This window comes from Sciurus vulgaris (genome assembly GCF_902686455.1).
Source record: "Sciurus vulgaris genome assembly, chromosome: 8".
In the NCBI taxonomy this organism is placed as follows: domain Eukaryota; kingdom Metazoa; phylum Chordata; class Mammalia; order Rodentia; family Sciuridae; genus Sciurus; species Sciurus vulgaris.
This window is the reverse complement of record NC_136468.1, coordinates 122,259,431-122,265,538: the sequence shown is the minus strand read 5'-3', so window position 1 is coordinate 122,265,538 and position 6,108 is coordinate 122,259,431. Positions and strand designations below refer to the sequence as shown.

The 6,108-nt window shown below is 41.5% G+C and overlaps 1 protein-coding gene across 3 annotated transcripts in view; it reads left to right on the top strand.

Annotated features, from left to right (window-relative positions):
• Window positions 1–4,858: 4,858 nt before the first annotated feature.
• The window catches only part of CABIN1 (calcineurin binding protein 1), a 145,279-nt gene continuing 144,029 nt past the window's right edge, over window positions 4,859–6,108 (top strand). For 2 of the 3 annotated variants that reach the window (XM_079151857.1, XM_079151854.1), the window contains exon 1: window positions 4,859–4,946. The gene's annotated coding sequence lies outside the window, so the exon portion shown is untranslated. The other variant, XM_079151856.1, reaches the window with a different exon arrangement.

Genomic DNA, 6,108 nt, shown 5'->3' with positions numbered 1-6,108 from the left:
GACAGGAAATAGTTAAACTCAGAGCTGAAATCAATGAAATTGAAACAAAAGAAACAATACAAAAAATTGACAAACTAAATAGTTGGTTCTTCGAAAAAATAAACAAAATTGATAAACCTTTAGCCACACTAACAAAGAGAAGACGAGAGAAAACCCAAATCACTAAAATTCGGAATGAACAAGGAAATATCACAACAGACAGGATTGAAATACAAAACATAATTAGAAGCTATTTTGAAAATCTATACTCCAACAAAATAGAAAATTTTGAAGGCATCAACAGGTTTCTAGAGACATATGAATTGCCTAAACTGAACGAGGAGGACATAAACAATTTAAATAGACCAATTTCAAGTACTGAAATAGAAGAAGTCATCAAAAGCCTACCAACAAAGAAAAGTCCGGGACCAGATGGGTTCTCAGCCAAGTTCTACAAAACCTTTAAAGAAGAGCTCATTCCAATACTTCTCAAAGTATTCCATAAAATAGAAGAGGAGGGAACCCTCCCAAACTCATTCTATGAAGCCAATATCACCCTGATACCTAAACCAGACAGAGACTCATCAAGGAAAGAAAATTTCAGACCAATATCCTTAATGAACATCGATGCAAAAATTCTCAACAAAATTTTAGCAAATCGCATACAAAAACATATTAAAAAGATAGTGCACCATGATCAAGTGGGTTTCATCCCAGTGATGCAAGGTTGGTTCAACATCAGGAAATCAATAAATGTAATTCACCACATTAATAGACTTAAAGTCAAGAATCACATGATTATCTCAATAGATGCAGAAAAAGCATTTGATAAAATACAGCACCCCTTCATGCTCAAAACACTAGAAAAAATAGGGATAGTGGGAACATTCCTTAACATTGTAAAGGCCATCTATGCTAAGCCCATGGCTAATATCATTCTAAATGGTGAAAAACTGAAAGCATTCCCCCTAAAAACTGGAACAAGGCAGGGATGCCCTCTTTCACCACTTCTATTCAACATCGTTCTTGAGACTCTGGCCAGAGCAATTAGACAAACCAAAGAGATTAAAGGGATACGAATTGGAAAAGAAGAACTCAAACTATCCCTGTTTGCTGATGACATGATTATATATTTAGAGGAACCTGGAAATTCCACCAGAAAACTCTTAGAACTCATAAGTGAATTTAGTAAAGTAGCAGGTTACAAGATCAATGCCCATAAATCCAACGCATTTTTATACATAAGTGATGAATCTTCAGAAAGAGAAATTAGGAAAACTACCCCATTCACAATAGCCTCGAAAAAAATAAAATACTTGAGAATCAATCTCACAAAAGAGGTGAAAGACCTCTACAATGAGAACTGTACAACACTAAAGAAAGAAATTAAAGAACACCTTAGAAGATGGAAAGATCTTCCATGTTCTTGGATAGGAAGAATTAATATTGTCAAAATGGCCATACTACCTAAAGTGCTATACAAATTCAATGCAATTCCAATTAAAATCCCAATGATGTACCTTACAGAAATAGAGCAAGCAATTATGAAATTCATCTGGAAGAATAAGAAACCCAGAATAGCTAAAGCAATCCTTAGCAGGAAGAGTGAAACAGGGGGTATTGCAATACCAGATTTTCAACTCTACTACAAAGCAATAGTAACAAAAACGGCATGGTATTGGTACCAAAATAGAAAGGTAGATCAATAGAGGACACGGACACAAACCCAAATAAATACAATTTTCTCATACTAGACAAAGGGGCCAAAAATATGCAATGGAGAAAAGATAGCCTCTTCAACAAATGGTGCTGGGAGAATTGGAAATCCATATGCAACAGAATGAAACTAAACCCATATCTCTCACCATGCACGAAACTAAACTCAAAATGGATTAAGGACCTTGGAATCAGACCAGAGACCCTGCAGATTATAGAAGAAAAAGTAGGTCCAAATCTTCACCTTGTTGGTCTAGGACCAGACTTCCTTAACAGGACTCCCATAGCACAAGAAATAAAAGCTAGAATCAACCACTGGGATAGATTCAAACTAAAAAGCTTTCTCTCAGCAAAGGAAACTATAAGCAATGCAAAGAAAGAGCCTACAGAGTGGGAGAATATCTTTGCCAATCATACTTCAGATAGAGCACTAATCTCCAGAATCCATAAAGAACTCAAAAAACTTTACTCCAAGAATTCAAATAATCCAGTCGACAAATGGGCTAAGGAAATGAATAGACACTTCACAGAAGAAGATCTACAAGCAATCAACAAACATATGGAAAAATGTTCAACATCTCTAGTAATAAGAGAAATGCAAATCAAAACCACCCTAAGATTCCATCTCACCCCAATTAGAATGGCGATTATCAAGAATACGAGCAACAACAGGTGTTGGCGAGGATGTGGGGAGAAAGGTACACTCATACATTGCTGGTGGGGCTGCAAATTAGTGCAGCCACTCTGGAAAGCAGTGTGGAGATTCCTTAGAAAACTTGGAATGGACCCGCCATTTGACCCAGCTATCCCACTCCTTGGCCTATACCCAAAGGGCTTAAAATCAGCATACTACAGAGACACAGCCACATCAATGTTCATAGCTGCTCAATTCACAATAGCCAGACTGTGGAACCAACCTAGATGCCCTTCAATTGATGAGTGGATAAAGAAACTGTGGTATATATATACAATGGAATATTACTCAGCCATAAAGAATGATAAATTTATGGCATTTGCAGGCAAATGGATGAAATTGGAGAATATCATGCTAAGTGAGATAAGCCAATCTCAAAAAGCCAAAGGACGAATGATATCGCTAATAAGTGGAGGATGACACATAATGGGGGGGAGGGAAGGGTTAGTGTTAGGGTTAGAGTTAGGGTTAGGGAGGGGGGCAAGTATGGAGGAAGGAAGTACTGTATAGAAGGTAAAGAGGGGTGGGAGGGGTGGGGGGAAGGGAAAAAATAACAGAATGAATCAAACAACATTACTCTATGTAAATTTATGATTACACAAATGGTATGCCTTTACGCCATGTACAAACAGAGAAACAACATGTATCCCATTTGTTTACAATAAAAAAAAATGAAAAAAAAAAAAGTAACATTCTCTCTTGAGTCTTGCTGAGAATTCTCTGAATGTGTGCACTTTGCAAAATCATGTCCCAACATGCCAACTGGAAATTTAATCTGCCACTGGAAACTGAACCAATGTCCCTTTCCCCCATCAACATACCATATCAAGCTTTGCATTTCAGAGTTTGTACAGGCAAGCTATAGAAGCCCAAAGGAAGTCTCCATCTCAGTAGCTTTCCAGATGTTCCTTGTACTGGTTGGTGGGTGCTATTTCCCTGCACAGTTAAATATTTGGTGATCCTTTCATACCCTTGTGAAATATCAAATTGAAACTCATTCTGTGCAGTCTACACAGCTAGTAAGGTGAGTTTCCAATGGAATATGCCTATCTGCATTTGTACTTAACCACTACTGAGGCCTCTCATTTAAAACTAGATCTTGCAGTTCCTTCCCCTGGCTCATTCCAATTGTTTCTGTACAGTCTTTCTTTTGCCAAGATGTTTCATGAGTGTACCTTTTCCCAGAGTGGCTTAAGGAATTTTTGTGGGTTCAATGTGAATGAATGGTTACAGTGCCTGAAGATGGAATTGGGGTCTCTCAGCAGGATCATAACATGGTCATAACAATCTCCCATATTAAGCCTATTAAACGCCACTGTAGTAAGAGTGATATCAGCTGCTGGCTTTTGTGGACTGGTTCTGCCCCACTTTGGCCCTGCCCCACTTTAGTCCTGCCCTTTGCCTCCTGGTAATACTGTGCTGTCCTATAATGTCTTTCATCTTTGAACCCTGACCATGCAGTTACCTGCTGCCATGATATCCCTTCCCACCTTATATCTAAGGACTCACTCCAGTGCATCTTTCAAATACAACTTAAATGGTTGAGAGCTGGATTAAAGGTGCATAATATCCCTACAACTTTGTAACCATCTGCTTCCGTTCTGCCTACTCCCATCACACCTCCACCCCGTCGTGGCAGGCTATACTTTTCTTAAAGTCAAAGATTGATGATTCAAGAATTTTTGTGCCTCCTAGAATATCAGTAAAGCTTTTTTTTTTTTTTTTTAATATTGAGCTGACTCTACGAGTTATTCGGCATGATTTTATTGTCCTTGGCTTTTAAAATTATATATTGTCTTTAAATAAGGTCAAAAAGAAGCCTATAACATTCGTTTTTATTTAAATCATCCTTGCCAGCCCCAAGCAATTATGAATTCGATCAAAGTCTGAATGAACCCCTTCCCTAAAACGCGTTATTATTAATTCCCAAGAGGGTACTTTCTCAGTCTGAGGACCCTTCAACTCGGGAACGTTTTTTCAGCTCCAATTCGGACACTATCCTGCCCACCCTCAATCTCAACCCAGTTCATTTAACATATCTTGTTATTTTTTCCCCCCACGTTTCAATAGTTTGTACCTTTGGGGCTTCAATTCCCCCACCCCAAAGAATGAGAGCGCTCTGACACCCTTAGTTCAATCTAAGTGTTCCCCAAGTTTCCACTTCCTTCAGAGCGCCTTCCCGGGCTCATAACAAGAATACACAGTCCCTTATTTAGCCAAGCTCAGGACCAGACACGGAACTCTGCGCTTCACAAGTACAAGTGATGGGACGGGAGTCAGACCGCGAGCTGAAGCTCTGACTTCCTGAAGTTCAAGGACTAAGAGCAAGGCTCCAGACCCAACAAGCTCCTCCCTTCAGGTCCCAGACGCTTAACCCGTGGATCTGAGGGGCGCCTCCTACTGGGCCTCAGTGAGCTGGGCGGGCGAGAGGCGCGTGCGCCAACTTTGATTGGCTGGCAGGGCCGGCACCCGAGCCAATGGGAGTTCGTCTTGTTGTCAGGCGCGCTGCCGGCCGGCTAGGGGGTCAGCGGAGGGGTTGTTGCCGTGGAGACACCTGGTGAGTTCCCGGGCAGCAGGTTGCGGGGCGGTCCCGATGTAGGGGTGCTGTTCTTGTGAGCCTGGGGCCTGGCCACAGAGGCTGCTGGCGCTAGGCGGAGTCACTTGAAGACTCTGGGGGCTCCTCCGGTATTCCCAGAGCCACAGTCAGGGAAACCGAGGCCGGGATACCGAAAGAACGAGGCGGGGTTCACTGTCTGCCCCGCGGGCCTTCTCATGGCCCTCACCACCTCTCTGAGGGTGCGTAGGATGGTCTCTAGTCTCAGGAGTGGTTCTCAGTGACAGCAATAGGAGCCACCATTGATTCTGCGTCTGCTGGGTCTGCTGCCTGTCGCTAACCCTTTCCTCTCGTCCTTTCACTCACCTTCACAATAGCTCTGCGAGGTGAGTGCTCTTGTTAGTGCCATTTACAGGGTGGGAAGTGAGACCGAGGGAAGGTGAAATGATGTGCTTAAAGTTATCTAGTGGGTCAGCAGGACTCCAACTGAGAATTTTGACCATCGTGCTGCACTGCCCCTCGGAGGAGGCAGACCCTGATTAGATAGATCTCACATGACATTCCCAGATATCAGCACAGGTGACTTTTGGGCCACATCATTCTTCAGTACCTGGCTTAATACGGTTCATAAGTGGGACATTTGGATTCCATGTGGCTAAGGTTCCTTCTGTGTGGTACATTACTGTGGTTAGAAATGGAATAGCCTTAGAACTGTCTTGTTCAGGGGTCAGCAAACTTTTTGTGAATAAAATTGTGTTATTGTAATGTGTTGTAAATATAGTAACTCTACTTTTAATAGCATTTTAGGCTTTGGTAGCCATACACCACTTCAACTCTGTTGTAGTTTGAATACAATCAAAGACAACACGTAAGAGTGGCTATGTTTTACAGAAATTATATTTATGAATACCGAGATTTGAATTTGGTAGCCTTTATGTAATTTTCATGTGTTATGAATTTTTTCCTCATTAAAAATATAAAAACTGTTCTTTGCTCCTGGACTGTGCAAAGAAAGCAATGGACTGATTAACTTTTCTAGTCCCGAACCTCCCACAAGAGGAAACTGTGACTTAATGCGCATCTACACCAAGTCAGTCACCCAGCTAGGTCTTGCCACAACTGAGCTTAAGACTTCAGCTTCCAGACCCCTAGGCCAGAATAGACT